General features: G+C 46.0%; 1 protein-coding gene across 3 annotated transcripts in view; it reads right to left on the minus strand.

The window, feature by feature from the left end:
- EFNB2 (ephrin B2) overlaps positions 1 to 17,067 on the minus strand; it is a gene marked incomplete at both ends in the record, with an annotated part of 40,879 nt that overhangs the window by 17,793 nt on the left and 6,019 nt on the right. The gene's annotated exons all lie outside the window — the stretch shown is intronic.

Here is a 17,067-nt window from a genome sequence, read left to right on the forward strand (position 1 = left end):
TTTGTGTAACCCCACCATAACTTTTCCTCCACTGTGAGTCAGACCTTCCCACCTGTTGGTTGTTTTTTTAACCATTGGCAATTCCAGTTTATTGGGCATGCCACAGAGAAATTTCATCAACTCCGGGGAACAGTGGATGCACTAAGACTCTGTTGTCCTGTTAGTTTCCATTTGCTGTGGATGTTAATTAACAGACAAGTTTCATCAGGAATGTTTCAAATTACTTATCATAATTAGTCAGTCACTGATCAAACAATGGGGGTTTTATTGCACCGAACAAAAGAAATGTCTTACAAACCCATAAAAGATAACCAGAAATAATTAGTCGTAATATTGATTCAGCTGCAAAATGAAGAGTCCTCTACTTGCAAGGACAACACCGACTCTCCTTGCTCTACGAACCCCCCACACTTAGAGACGTATTTGCTCCGATGAATTCTTAGAAGCAAATCTTTAGAACTGAGACGACTGATACACTATCCCCTGAACGCCTCCCTCCTCCCCTTTCTGGCTCGCCATGCTGTTGAGAGATCTTTCCTAATGGGGAGTTTCTCTGAGAAAATGAAACAAGAGCTCCGTAATGAACATCCTTCTACAAGGGCTAACACTAAAAACACGCAGAAATCCCTGGCGCTCCAGAAAGGCCAAGCCTGCGGGCTCATTAAAATATTAAAGCCCGAGAACAAAGCCTGCCCCTGAATCCTTCCAATCGGAGGCGGTGTTAACCAGAGAAGCCCACCGGCCATGATTACTGGGAGCCAGAAAGCACTGTTGAGAGAGAGCCGATGATGCGTCCCTCAGAGTTCAAATCCATACGAAGCAGCAGTTTACTATTTGTGCTAATAAAGGTATTCCTTTCCTGAAGAGTACACCACGGCCGCTACACAACAGCACAAAGCATAACAAATCATATTGTAGCTTTATATTTAAAACCAATACTTCTTATGATAGGAGAAAAGCATGCTGCTCACGGTGGTCTACGGCTCCGTCTTGGGAATGTGTTCATGTACAACCCCAAGGAGGGGGCTGTCCCCACTGCACTTTTTAACTTGACCCGGTATGACATTCATTCATTCATTCATTCATTCATTCAAAAAAAGTGGTGAATGGGAATCATCTAAGATGAAGTCTTTGGGAAGCAGAATTCAAAATGATTACATCTGATAATGAAGACAAATTCAAGACATCCATGTGTACATGACTGAGGAGTTCTTTAGAGCTTCTGACAGATGGAGATCATCGCTATGTGAGCCACTTTCGCCTTCTGGCCATTTCTCCAGTTCTTTGGAGGACAATTCTGAGGTCCAGCCCCAGGGGACTAAGGCACAACCCCAGGAGTTCCAGAATGTTCTCTCCGGCAGATGTACCTACCTTGTGGATAAAACTCAACTCAGTCCATCCCAAAGGACTGGATGAGAATGTCTGTGGGTAAGGCTTTTCACCATCAAATTTTTTCAAGTGTGTGTGTATGTGTGTGTGGCACTGGTGATTGAACTCAGGGGTATTCTATTTCTGATCTACACCTCCATCCCTTTTTTATTTTTTTATTTTGAAATAGTGTCTAATGAAGATGCCAAAGCTGGCCTCAAAACTGCAATCCTTCTCTCTCAGCCTCCCAAGTACTGGGATTACAGGCATCTGCCACCACACCCAGGTTTTGTTTGTTTGTTTATTTATTTATTTTACCATTTTTAAAGCCCCCAAACACCTGCAGTGATTCTGACATGCCCTGTGGTTAACAAGCAGGGCCACGATGCCTGGCAGTAGACACAAACTAAATTCCACAGGCATCAACTTGCTCACCTTCCTGGCCTTTTTAGGAAATCTCTATTGCTTACAAAAACCAGGGGCTAATTCCTGCCTGGGGGTTCCCATCCTGCTCCAAACACTTTGTATTCTAAATCAGCTCCTTCCTAGCTGGCACCAGGGGACTCCACATGAGAATTAGGTCGTGTTAGCACGAGCATTCCTAAATGGCTAAAGGCTGTGGCCCAGACACCTGTGCCTACTCTCAACAAAGCTCTGCTCTTCGGGGCAATCAACTTTCACCTCTTACCAACCTCCCTGAGGGCTTCCCAGGTCTTGGAGGTCAGGATCCTTCCCCAGCTAGACGAACCCACATTCTCCTCCATCTCTCGGTTCCTTGAGGAACACGTTTCACCCCTCCCAAGTGCACATCTGCACAGGTGTAGCGCTCTCCCATAGCACATGCCCGGCTGACTGTGGCTTGGGAAACTCATTCTTCATTCAAAATGCTGCCAAGACCCTGTTCCCTTCTGGGGGATTTTTCTCTGTCCCTGGAGCTTTCCTCCTGCCCAGGAAAAGCACTCTTCACGACTCTCGCCACATACCAGGTCCAGGTCACAGCTCCAGCCATGATGGCGCTGGGTCAAGAACACACCGCGCGTGGGCTGGTGTGGCTTCACGGGGCTCGGCAGGTTAGACGAGATTTTTAGAAGGTGCAAGTCATGTAAATATATGCATAATAATACACCCACATGTGTACTAGGGCTTGAAGGCCCAACCCACACATGTACTAGGGCTTAAACCCCCAACCCACATATGTACTAGGGATTGAACCCCCAGACCCCAGCTCTATTTTAATTTTTTTAAATTTTGAAACAAAGTTTCACTACATTGCTGAGGGTATTGCTAAGGTGCTGAGGCTGCCCTCAAACCTGATTCTCCGGTCTCAGCCTCCCAAGAACTGGGATTTACAGGTGTGTACCACCACACCCAGCACAGTAACAGATATTTTCATGAGTCTTTTTTGGTCCTGGGGATTGAACCTGGGGAAATTCTACCTCTAATCTACGCTCCCGGCCCTTTTTATTTTGAAACATTATTTTGGCCCTTGCTAAGTTGATGAGAGCCTCCCTAAATTGCTAAGGCTGACTTTGAACATGCAACCCTCCTGTCTCAGCCTCCCAAGTACCGGGATTATAGGTGTGGGCCACCAAGCCCAGCTTTAATGAGACTTTTGACTCATTTTGCAAACAAGCCATACTTCCTTGATCCAAAGTCTTAATTCGGTGTGTGCAGTGTAACTTTGTTAAAGACCTATCATAGCCAGAGAGGAGGAAGCTGGGTGACTGTGGGACAGAGGCTCAACATGAAAGCTTGTATCAACACAAAAGCAAATCTTACTAAGCATATTTGATATGCTCATAAAAATTAAGCTCTGGCAAAACTCACAATTCCTAATGCTTCAAAAAATGTAAATTTAACTTTTGAAATCCATTGTGGCAAAATGCAAGGCAGGAATTTCATCTTTTTTCCCTAAAAAAGTAACTGTTTCAAGAGTTTATTTGAAAACAACAACAACAACAACAACTCCTTATTTCAATCCATAGCAAAGGACTGAAGCATTGAGTGGTAGAGAGGTTCTATTTTCAGCCTATCTGTGAAGAGCTGGCACATCAGTCACTCCTGGTGTAGACTGGTTTCTGAGTAGACAGAGTGCAGCTGGGCCCAGAGCACACTGTGCAGGTCTCCTGCGCCTGTTCGGGATGCGCTGCCTTCCTTTGGATGCAGTGGACTGCAGACACCTCCCAGGACCCTCAAACCACCTTCCTATGGACGCAGTGGACTGCAGACACCTCCCAGGACCCTCACACTGCCTTCCTATGGACTCAGTGTAATGCAGACACCTCCCAGGACCCTCACACTGCCTTCCTATGGATGCAGTAGACTGCAAACACCTCCCAGGACCCTCACACCATCTTCCTATGGATGTAGTGGACGGCAGACACCTCCCAGGACCCTCACACCACCTTCCTATGGATGCAGTAGACTGCAGACACCTCCTAGGACCCACACACTGCCTTCCTATGGACGCAGTGGGCTGCAGACACCTCCCAGGACCCTCACACCACCTTCCTATGGATGTAGTGGATTGCAGACACCTCCCAGGACCCACACACTGCCTTCCTATGGATGTAGTAGACTGTAGACACCTCCCAGGACCCTCACACCACCTTCCTATGGCCGCAGTGGGCTGCAGACACCTCCCAGGACCCTCACACTGCCTTCCTATGGATGCAGTGGACTGCAGACACCTCCCAGGACCCTCACACCGCTTTCCTATGGATACAGTGGACTGTAGACACCGCCCCCCCCTACCCCCGGACCCACACACCGCCTAAGGCAGCAAAACCAGAGTGGAATGAGCCTGCCAACCCAGGCGACTTATCTTACGCCAGACGCCCAAGTGAGGGCATAGAGCAGACCCAGATTGTCAGGAAGGCATGATCTAGCCGCAGAGGGCAGGCGGGTCCCTAGTGCATCTGATTCAATACTAAATCCCAAGGAGCTGACATACAGCATGCTCGATAAGGTATTCATTGGGGAAAAAACTATGGGTGAGCAAATGGAAGGGAACATATACACACATTTAAGTCGAATTAAGTGCCCTGGACTATTTTCAGAGCACAGGCATGGCAGGAATTCGGAAGACAGAACCATCTGAGTTGGGGGCAGGGGGTCGGAGGAGCCGGACGCGGTTTCCATATGCTGTCGTTCCAGGCACGATTGCTGACCCTGTCTTTCTGGAAGGGTTTGTGTATATCAACAGCCTTTTACAATCCCTCACTATTTAAAATACAAGGCAATTAGCCCCTTCCAAAGCCGTCCATCACAGAAACATGCAGCCTCTGAGCACACACTGGTGGCTAAAACCTGGTCCCTGTGCCACAAACCCCGTGACCTCCATCTGAGCAGCACACAGTCCTACCACGTAGAATGGGGTGGGGAACATGGAGCCCCATGAAACACACAGGAAAATCCCCTTTCCCTGCACATTTTTCAGTTCTCACTGCATTGCATTAAAGTCCAAATCTGCTTTTGTGAAACACATGTTTTTCTAAATCAAGCTTTTTCATAGATAAGCCACGAGGCTAAGGAAAATCAGAGAAAGCCAATGCAGGCGGTGGCAGCCCTGGAGAGCTGTGGGAAGCCAGGCTGCGAGCCCAGCACCCGCTGGCTGGGCCCCCAGTCCAGAGGCTTCTCCTGCAGGACTCATCTGAGGCCAAGAACAGAATGGTGAAGAAGAAATAGGCTGACCGCAAGGAATCTGTGTTTTACATGTGATGTTGCAAATGGACTCCAGATAGTTCATGCAAATAGCCTAATATATGTAAAAAGCAAATGGAGTTTTTGTTAATAATATTTTATAAAATGGAACACAATGAGTGCTTATATGTTATAATCCAGCCAGAACGCATAGGGCTGTTTTTGAAGCCAGAGGGTTTTATGTTTGGACTTTATTATCTTGAGCTTGCTTGGAGACCTTAATAAGTCAGACTACGTGCACAACTATGCCTTGAGTAGTCTGCTGTATTTGATAATATACTTTCCATATGTTGATGTTGAAAGTGTTAAGAAAAATTATGGTGATGACGACTGGCTAATTTTAAGTTACTGCAGGACTATCCATGGTGGAGGCCAAATACAGACTTCTTTTCATGTGCTGAGGTTAAGATTCATCCTGTAACTGACAAACAAACAAACAAACAAACAAACAAACAAAAAACCAGCACAGTGGAAAACTCCCATAGTTAAAACCCATAGTATGGTTATAACCCATAGTATGGGTTATAACCATACTATGGAGATATATATATATATATATCTCCATAGTATGGGTTATAACTATGGGAATTTTCTACTGTGCTGGGTTTTTGTTTGTTTGTTTGTTATAACCCATAGTATGGGTTATTAAACCTTGCTGAAACAAGAGTGGTCAGAGAGAAGTGCCATTTAATAAAATCTACAAATTTTTAATCCCAAACTGAGACACCAACAGTGATCCACAGTCTAGATAAGTGAGAGAACAGAGCCAGGCTGGTCCCTCTCCCAGTCTGGCTCTACCAGTCAGCACAGGCACCCTGCCATCTTGCTGGAGGGAGAAATGTGCTTCTCTCTTCCGGGGGATCCCAGCACCACTTCCCGGGTTAAGCACTTTCCCGGGGAGCCCCCTAGGGAGCCAGTGGAGCGCACTGTGCAGAAATAGGCAACTCCTATGGTTTTTCCCAATGAATCGTTTCCAAGCAAGACAATAGATGGCATGACTTTGAGTTAGATAGGGAGACAATAGAATGTGGAAAAAATGGAAACTCTCGAGTACAGTTTCCAAAGCTAACATGCCTGGAGTAAAACGATATGACATTCAAATCTATTTTTAACCGCGGAGTTACCTATCAAATTTAACTCAAGTTTTTAAAAGTTATTTGCCAAAATAGACTCTAATACTTCCATGGGGAATACTTTGGATGATAAATCTAATAATCTAAATTAGACATTAATATTTAGTAATCTAAATTAGATCTCTAATAATTATTAGGCATTTCAACTTCATACTCCTAATTGTAAAAACTTTTATTGCCATTATGAGACATGATATTCTTTAATGTTAATAGACTAGAACATAGCAGAATTAATGAGGAACAGAGCAGAATGTTTTAACCCCCATTGAACCCAGGCTGGTTTAAAACACTGAAAGCATTAACTAGCCACTTGATGTTCAGGGGCCGAAACGAGTGACTTTTGTGGACAGCCAGACCATCTGGCGTTGTGATATCAAATCTGGGTCCTTTTGCTGACCAGTATTGTGCTAAACAGCTCTGAAGGGTCCCGGGAGTCAGACACAGGCAGCGGCTGCTGGGTCTATTTCTGAACCTCAGTCAATGCCATAGGAGGATGTGTGGGAAGCCTATAGATGGGATGGGTAGGGAGAGCTGCACCACCAGACATGCCACATTCACGGGTCATCTCTCCTCCTGCCCCTTCTAGCACGTTTCCCACCGCACCAATGCACCTCAGTATAGACACCCCAGGACCTCGTGTTTGGCCAAAGCCCATGGTTTAACCAAGAAGAATACCCTAGTTGCTGAGTGGCCACTTGATGCTACTGTACTTTACAAAAATACTCAAGAAGAAGAAATGAGCTGGTGGTTCTCCATAAAAATTGAGGGCATCATGGAGGTAAGTGACCAAACATATGCCAGTCACCACACAAACGAGTGCGTTAATGTGAGCTGTCGTATGCAAAATATCATCCAGAGAAGAAAGAAATCCATACAGGAATGACCAGTTTCTGCATCCAAACAAAGAACTGGGTGGGCTACAGCCATGCCACACAGACACAAAAGGAATTCCCAGAAAAGCTGGGTAAGGGCTTCTCGCTACAGTATCAGCTCAGGTTCAGAGACTCTGCTAACACCACACATGGGAAACCCCACTTAGATAAAACAGTTCATGAATTTCACCATCAGGGCAGGTATCAAGCACCCGAGAAAGAGGGCCACATTACTCAAATGTTACTCATGTAACAGGACCCGCCAATGCTGCCACACGTGTTGGCGCATATGCAAATGAGTCAGTGGTAGGGGAGGCAGGACCAGGAGACCCACACAGGAAGCTTCTCCCTGGAGCAAAATGCCAAGCAAGAGAGACTCATATCTCAATATGTATTCTATTCCAAGGAAAATGAATATCATTTTCCCCTTCATTTCAAAATGACATCATTGGAGTATAGTCAAGCACTTTGTAAAGACATTTCCATCAATGTCGGGACGAAATCCATGATGGTGGTCCCACATCATTTGTATCACCCGCTGACATCGCAGTGTTTTGGTTTGAGTAAGCACACGCTAAGATGCTCGCATGATGGAATTACCCAGCAACCTGTTTTCAGAACGTGTCCCTGTTGTTAGGCAATGCGTGACAGAATATGATCACTGCAGAGCACCGTGGGTATGCAGATTATTTCAGTTGGAAATAGGCACACGGCTGAGCATGGTGGCACCTGCCTGTAATCACAGCACCTGGGAGGCACACACAGGAGTGGTGCAGGTTGGAGAACAGCCTCAGCAACTTAGTGAGACCCTCAACAACCCAGTGAGACCCGTTTCAAAACAGAAACATAAAAGAGAGATCGGGGTGTAACTCAAAGGAAGAATGTCCTGTATTCAATCCCTAGTACCACAAAAGAAAGAAAAATATAAAAAAGGAAAAAAACAAGACAAAATATATAAAACACGTGATATGCCATTCTGCTACCTACACACAGACCAACCCATGCAGATGGTCACACATCGAACCTCTGTCTGGGCTGCTTTAAGGTCCTGGCTGCAAAGCTGAGAGGGATGTTTAGCACTCGGTGATTTTCAAAACTCTTAGCCTTCAAAACTTTTGTGAGCAGATTGGAACATTACTTTTTAATGTATACTTCAAAACACAAATTGCATCATCTTTTTGAACTACTAGCTTTCATAACCGATTTTTCTTTTTTTTCTTTTTTGGGTACTGGGGGTGGAACCCAGGGGCTTTCTACCTCCGGGCTATCCTCCCAGACCTATTTTATATTTCATTTGGAAACAGGGTCTCACTAAGTTGCCGAGAGCCTCACTAAGTAGCTGAGGCTGGCTTCGAACCTGTGCGATCGTCCTGTCTCAGCCTCCTAGGTGCGGGGATTAAAAGTAGGCGCTACCATGCCCGGCTCATAACTGATTTTTAAAAGAAGTGTTTAAAATATTCAACACTTAGACTTTTTAACTTTTTTGAAGCAATTCCTTAGATAGCAAATAATTATCATAGTCTGAACTGTGGCCTATGTAATAAATCAGTTCCTGAATCCACAAAAGCTGGAATAACATACAACTTGTTTATTCAGATAAATGAAAAAATAAGAGAGAGATGCAATTTACACTCAAACACTGAACTGCCCTGATCTGGAAGCTGACTGGCATCTCAAGGAACCTCAATCTAACTTTCCAAATAGGCTCCTCCAGGCCGTTAGCAAACCCCAGACTGTACAATGTACTAGGCTTACTCCCAAGTCAGAGTTCTAAGTACAATTTGAATCTGCCATACTTTGGAAAGCATACTTTGTCCATAAAATGTTTTCAGTTTTACTTTGAGTGTCAAAGACTACAGGACAGAAGAAAAGCCAATGTGTAGACTGGTTAGTCTGAAATCCTGAACGAGGATACGCTGCAGCTCAGCTGCGATGGTGGGTCCTCCCAGTCCCCCCACCTGGAGAAGGCCGGCCTTGGCCCTCAAGCCCACCGTGCACTTCCGTCCTTCCACTCTACCTGCAGCGGGAGCCGCTTACCCTGGAGACCCGCGGCTCCCTTGGCCGGCTGGAGATCAGGGACACTCATGAGGAGCGACTGCGCCATGGATATGGAAACTCGATGCCAGGCTACTGAGCCTTGCGTGGCCTCCTCTAATGCTACAGTGCCGCTATAGTTTAGTAAGATATTCTAGAAATGCCCCAAACAGAAGTTTTGTTATAAAACGAATAAGTAAAGTAGAGCCCAAGAAAGACACAGGTAATCTCTTCCATAGGAAATACTTGGGAAAACAGTTTTTCCCTTTTTTGTGGATAGCACTTTACTGCCCCCTTTTGCACTTTAACATCAGAACAAGTTTCTATACAGACAGATTCTGAAACCAGAGAAAGAGTGTGGTGTAGCTGTAGGGTGTCACATTCACACACACCTAGGTTACCAGACTCCCCTGCTCAGAGTAACAAATAATTACCTTGAACCTTCCAGCAAGCACACCACTATCTTCTCAGTGGCTTCAAGAAATAAGGTAGTAATTGGAGGCTTTAATCGACATTTTCTGCTTTATTTCAAATGTGCATGTGTGTTGGAACAATCGCCTGTTTTCACAGGTGCCCTTCTTTCAGTTTTCTAAAACAAATATCATCTGCAACGTGAGCCTGATTTATTCAAGGACAAGAAAAGGGGCCCCAAAGCAGGCCGTAACAATTGGGGAGCATTAATGTGTTATAAATGTGAGGGCGAGGAGCAGGGTGTACATTTCACACTTCACACCAACCACGAGCAAAGCCTTTTCAAGAAAAGAAAGATGAGAAGCACAGAAATTCAAATGCCCGTGAGGCCAAGGGCGCACCAACCAGTTCAGCAGCAATCCCAGGAGAGGCCTCTCGCCTCTTCATCTGGGCGCACACTTGGGAAAAGGAACTCAACTACCAGCCGAAGGAAAGTTTTATTCATCAAAATCCCGTCTGTCATGACAGAGCGGGAGGGCTCATTGGTAGCCCAGTGACCTCAGCTCACACTCCACAGGGCCCGTGGGTGCCGCGGTAGATACTTTTATTTAAACTTACCCATTTCCCTCTCTCATTCTACAATTACCAAGGAGTCAACATAATATTAAATTTCACAGCCTACAGTGCTGCACAATTGAATGAAACCCGACTCCTTTTGATGTTAATCTTGTTTTTTGATTTGTGATATCATGCTCAAAACACTGGTGGCTAAAGTAAATTTTATTTTCAGACACTCAAAGATAACATTCTCAGAGTTTAAACATTTTTTTTTGCAGTAAGATAACACAGTATTTATTACACTTTTTTATCCACACTATGATTTTCACGGTCATAAAGGCCTGTGATTCAGAGACAGGCACACCTATAACAAGCCGAAGTGAAAATACATATTCTGCTTATGAATTAGTCACCCAAGTCAAACCTCATGTGTGTGATGGACAGATATCACTGCTGTCTTTTCACAACTCAGGAGACTAGTTAAACCTCTGCTCTGAATTAAAAACAAAAACCAACAACCTACCTCAAGTCTTATTCATCTAATTGATCTAGTAACCTCCCTGCACCGAAACCATCCCCCTCCATAAGAAAAATTCTCCATGAATTCTGTAGCTAGAGAAGGAGAAATGTAGGGGTTTCAGAGTGAGGCTGGGATGCCAGGAGGTACCCTGGAGAGCTGTGGAGTGGAGTGACCTGCTGGCTCCATGACCATGTGACTCCATGATTGAAACTACTAGAATTTCATAACCGCAAAGACAAGGGACACTGCAGGCTTCTTTCCCAACTGTAATTTGTTTGCACCTGTACAGTCTTGTTCCCAGCCATACTTGAAGCAAGAGTCTATAAAGGAAGGTGGCACTGTGTTATTTATAGGTGAGGAACCACAGGGGAAAATGGCACGCACAGAGACAGACCTTCGAATGGCCTTTCCGGCTGATTCGCTTTTGTTTTAGATATCAGCGCCCAAGTCCATTTGCTCATTTATCTGGGTGGGAAAAGTCACAGAGAGGAAAGCCGCAGGTAAATCAGACAGGGAAGGCTTGGCATTATAGACATCAGAAGACACAGGATGACAGTTCAGCAACACCACCAGGGATCTGGGCTGGGGCACCATTTCTGTCAATGTCTTCCCACCATCTTGCTTGCTTTTTTCTTTTTTTTTTAATTTAATTTCAGAGAATTCTGTCTGTTTAGAAAAACATCTCACCCATGTCGCATGAAGATGAGATGTCCTTCTGTCCGGAGAAGGGCTCTGAGCATCTCACAGCAGACCTGCCATCCCCCACTGACCCTTACCCCCCAAACAGTTGGGGTGCTCAGCAGGCACCTGTTCCACAGAAGGAGTGAGTGAGTGAATCAGGCCAAAGAGGAGATAGAGCGCTCAGTTCTTTCTCTCCATGAGAAGGGATTCTCCTTGCCAGGCAAGTACAATAAGCCCAACAGTTTATAAGGCTTTACAAGCCTCCAGATGGCGCCTGCCAGGTACTTCCTCCTTCCTGGGCTCTGGAGGAGGGGCAGGCACAGGTCTGCTGTGGGTGTGTGCCAAGACGTCTCTTCCTCACACTTCCTGGCTTTGCCGCAGACCACCAAGTTGGAGAAGAAGACAGCAAAGAGAAACAAAGCAAGCTATGAGACTACTAACACCAGAAGAAGGAAACTGGACTGGGCTCCTGTCTTCCTGCAGACTTCCCCCAAATGATAATCTTAGGAAAAAGTAAATGGGGCCTCCCTGTAGCTCAGCAGACAACAGATTTATTTCCTGCTCAGGCAACGCACGCAGCCTGAAATTACCTGGGCCAAACTACAACAACACCCCAGAAATTAAACACTAGCGTTAAACAGGTTGCCTGTGATCGACACTGCAGGGAATCGACACAGAGGGACGAGGATGCCAGGGGCCCTGGGCTGGGGAGGGAGTGATGGTCTGGTTGCTGGAGACCTCTGGCTGGCGGGGGAGCAGATGAGGAGGGTGTAAATGCAAACCAAGATGCCCAGCTCCGGAGAGAACGCCAGGCCCCCGATATCCACCGCCTGGCTTCCTTAAACAAACTGCTCCAAACTCGCAGAACATCAAAAGCCAGATGGGCTGTACTGAATGAATCCACAGGCAAGAAGCCAGACTCCCAGTTTGCTGTAGAAATGGGCCTGGACTTGATTTGAGTCTTCTCAGCTCTGACAAGCTGGAAGCTGGCATGCATCCCAAAATCCAAAATAAAATGGCATTTAATTGTGACTAGACTCTGAAAAAGATGTCACACTATCTCCTTAGCTTGACACATCCTCAGCAGCTACCCCACTGCTGCTCACCCCCAAAAGCTGACCTCTCCTCACAGCAAGAACTGACCAGTGATTTAAAAGGAAGCTCTAAAGGAAGATGCCATATAGTCAAAGGAATAATACTCAATAAAAGCATCAGTGTTACACACTGCAAAACTGCCGAGTCATCCTGTAAATGAGCGGTGATGATTCTGTTTCCAGTGGGCATAACCTGGTTATGTCAAAGAACCTGTTCCAAATGGCGTGGCCAGGAGAAGAAAGTGACCCCGAGTCAACATGAGCAGTGGAGAGTCATGGCCCGTGTGTGTGTGTGTGTGTGTGTGTGTGTGTGTGTGTGGTACTGGGATTAATATCCAACTAGTATGTATTACTTTGAGCAAAACCTTGCTTAGTTACCCAACAACCACTGACTGCAATAGTATGACCAGAAGAGGCAGAGAACTAAGAGAAGGGATGCTAGTACCAGAGCCCTCCGTTTCTTCATTGGTATTTGTAGGGGGGTTACTGGGATAGAACTCAGGGACATTCTAACTCGGAGCTGTACCCACACCCACCCCTCTTGTTTATCCTTCTGTCTCAGCTCCCCAAGTTATTGGGATTACATTCCTGTGCCAGGCCCAGCTCCGTGTTGGTATTAAAGAGGTGATGAGAACACTCTGCTGGTGAGGATGCTCTGAAAGATGAACGAGTATTTGTCCAGCAGTTAGAATAGCAGCTGGCACATACAAGTGCGTGTAACACTGCTGATACAGAAAACAACCTCCACCAAGGAAGGAGGTTCGAAGTGAGAAGTATCATGTGATGTTGATGCCAAAAAAGGCTACACTTGCCATGCATCATGTATTCACTCAATGACCCCATTTCTTGCTGTGTCCTTTACTAGAATAACTGAGATGGACCCACAGGCCCAGTTCTCAGTGTATAGCTGAATAGCTAAGTGAGAGTGTCCAGGGTTACTGACAAATGCCCTAAGAAAGCACAAGGGAGGGGAAGCGAGGAGAGAATGTCCTTGGTAATAGACAAGAAAGTAAAAGTACAGAAAGTCTTGAAGAATCAGTCGAAGTTTGGCAGGTAAACAATAAAATATAACAGAGTTTAAAAGGTGAAAGTGCTACGTTACAGTCTTTGTTCAAAGGAGTATTTGCATTTTTTCCTCTGTTTGTGGAAGGCAAATTAAACCATAATAAAGTACACAGTGGATATTCGATTAATTTTTATTAGTAACTGCAGACATTTATCAGTTCATTGTACCAGACACAGAGCTAGGCTCTTAGCCCTGACCACAACTGGACCACTCCGTTAGGCTGCACGATCATTAACCCTATTTGGGAGGTGGGCCAGCTGAGCCACGCGGAGCATGCTGTCCAGGTGACGCAGGTACTCAGAGGCGCTGGGCTGGCTCACGCGGGCGAATTCCAAAGCAGGCGCCCTCGTGGAGGTGGAAAGAGCGTTGCTGTGCTGCCCCTGCTACACTGAGCTGTTTAACCCGCTCACTGTTACTCTCCACTGAGAAGCAGCAGGCACTGCCGGTCCTCACGTTAACAGGTAGCTGAGATCAATGAGTTAGCCATCCCACCAGGTCCCCGCGTCCCATTGGCAGGATCTGTCTTTTGTTCTATGGCCAAAGGGACAAAATAATGGAGCCCGTTTATAGGCGGAGAGTTACAGACACACTCTACCCTGAGCTGAAACACTATCCCTCTGGCTTGCTTACTTTTTTTTTTTTTTAATTTCAGCAGCCCACTGTGACTCTGCTTAGAGATATGGCTGTCTTTCGGGAGGTCTCTCCTCCCCTGGCTGCTTCCTTCAGCCCCACCCTGCTCCAACCCAAGCGGCCTTGCCTGCTGCCATGTTTTCCTGCAGGTGAGGTCATAGCACCCTAGCACGAGTGTGCCCACTCCCCCCGGGTCTCCCTCTGCTAGCCTTAGAACTCAAATGTCAAGGGTAGAAATAGTCCTGCCTGCATTGTCAGAGCCTCGGAATGGGCCTCACAGTTAAGCAATGCTTGTTGAATAAATCAGTGAATTAGCCGCTATCTGTGGTCAAGCTCCCTTATGCCTCCTACAGTAAGAAAGGGGTCAGGGGCAGGAAGGCAGAGACCAGATTTCCTCAGAGATACCCAAACAGCTCTGAAAAGTAGGGTGACCCAGTGTTGAGATGCTCTTCCCAAAGAGGCTGAGCCAGGGCCCAGGTCACCACGTGCAGTCTTCCAGCAGGTCAGCAGCCCTTGCATCCCCTTGGTGAAGGCTAGCAATGTAAATGTCCCAGCTTTGCTCTGGATCTCAGGAATCAGGACCCTGAAGCAGGCCTGTTTTCACAAGCCCTGGAGGTGATTCGGGCACCCTAAAGCTCAGCCATGGGTCTGGAAAACATATCTCCACTAGCATATGACCGACTAGGGTAAGATTGGGCAGCCATCAGCACAGACCTGCCCTGGGTCTGCCCACACCTGGAATGCTTACCCGAAGTCAGCGGAAACGGAGCCATGTCTGTCCCTGACTTTCAGGAAGGCAGAGTGATGTAGATGTATGAACTGGGACCTGCAGTGTACACTGGTCTTTCTGCACTTGAGGTATTTAACTATGGGGAGTCCTGGGACCGGAGGGGAAAGACAAAGACATAACATTTGATCTACATCATGAAGAAGAGAACAAGACAACTTGAGGAAATCTTGCATTTTACTGTATGCTCCTTTATAATGACGGTCTGATTTTCCACAGAAAGGGGATGGGAGACTCAAAGCCTACAAGAGTTTTAGTCTAAAATGTACCCAAAATAAAGTTCTGGTGGCTAAGTAGAGTGATACTTTCCAACTTCTGTAGCTAGATATACTCTGAGATGAACATGAATGGGATTTACCCTGTCACATACACACACGGAGTGATTCCCATTCAGGACAAAAGTTCCTGGAACACACAAAGCCAGCCTGAGTGGAGAAAAGAGTAAGGACTAAAATGCAGACTTCTCAGGTGGCCCAACCATCCTGTGGGTGGCTCAGCTTCCTCAGCTGTGCTAGAGCGAAAGCAAGAAGGTGTCTGAAAGACGCTCCGGTGGTGCAGGTCACAGCTCCTGTGACGCGCACACAGGGGAGCTGCGGTAGTCCCACACACAGTATCGACCTGTGCCCAACAGCACACCCACCAAGCAAGCTGAAGCTTCAGACCGGCCACAGAAGTGCCCACTTCCTCCGACATGGATGCCAGGCCCCCACTGCTTTCAAAGAAATCTGCATAGCCCTCAAACTTATTCTGGGATGAGACGCACAAAAAGCAGCAGGGACTTTGCTAGCTTTGGAAGAGCCATACAAATACTGTAACTAAAATGAAATGCAACTGAATGTAAGTGGAGAAAATAAACCGAGTCGTTTCATCATTCTAGATAGAAGCCATTTATAGCATGGAAGAAAAGGATGCTTTCCCAAGTATGGCAGAACACGGTGGCTCGTTCGCCACACTCTGAACATGCCCCTGCTGACTAGTTTGAAGGCTTGCCACTCGTGCTTTACAGATGCAGCATGCAAGTTCTCAACTGCCAACTCCTTCTTCATATTTTGCTTAGAGAATTACTCCAGGCAAAAACAACTCCATTTTTTTTTAATGGAGCTCTTTCCTACTCTGCTCAGTATTATTATTTTATTATTATTTGAAATCAGCAAGTATGCACTTACCAGAAAGCCACAGAATGCTCTGGACTAGAATTATATATTTGAATGTATACGTGAAAAGGAAAATATTTTAATAGTTATAAAGCCACTGCCGATTCTCTGCTGGAGCCACAGAAACAGTTCACCTGCACTCTGCGCGCACAGAGAACTGCCTTCTTAGCTGATCGCCCACTCTTTTGGCCAGTTTGCGGGACTAACCATTCATAAGCGTCACGCTTGAGGAATATGCTCCCACAGGCCCGCGCAGAGCTAACGTTGGAGGCCGTTAGTAAACAAGTGGCCAGGCTTTCCCGCACCACCTTTAATCACTTTAACCCTGTTTCTCAGAGAAAGCTGAGGCCAGTGCAATTCAGCCTCTTCTTTTGTCATTTGCCTGCCATAAATATGCACCAGTCTGTGTCTGAAAAGCTGAAGGAGGCTGCAAGCTTGCTGGACATTTATCATGCTCTGTTCCCTGTTAACAAGCAAATACTTTAGTTGAATGGGCCATTAGCAATCATTGTCCAATGGAGAATGCAAGGTGCCAGCATGTGACCAGCTTGTAAAGTAGGGATGTCCCTGCTCTTTGATGAATCTAGAGGAAGGAAATGGACCTTTTGATGCACATCACCGAACTAAGAAAGGAAAGTGAAGTAGCAGGCTGAGTATGGGGGAACCGTGCACAAGAATTTCAAGACTTTTTAGTCTATGAAAGCTACTTGTTAACATCTCTAGTAATTTCTAGTCCTGAAATAGGGATATACATACAATGTATCTACAGAGAGAAAAAATAGAGATACTATATATACAGAGAGAGACAGTCAGACAGACAGAGACAGAGTAGGTACAGTGAGATAGAGGTACACATAGTGTATCTACAGCCCAAAACATTAGATCAAGTCAGCTGTCAGAATTAACAAAGTCAACAAAATGGGTCCGAAGTAGAATAGTTGGTATTAAATGACAAGCCTTCATCAGATTCTACAGCAACAGGAGTCTAGAAGTCCTCATGCTGCTCTTAAACAAACAGCCCTTTATAAAACACACCCAAGATCCACTCCATCAAGTA

This window comes from Muscardinus avellanarius, assembly GCF_963383645.1.
Source record: "Muscardinus avellanarius genome assembly, chromosome: 2".
In the NCBI taxonomy this organism is placed as follows: Eukaryota; Metazoa; Chordata; class Mammalia; order Rodentia; family Gliridae; genus Muscardinus; species Muscardinus avellanarius.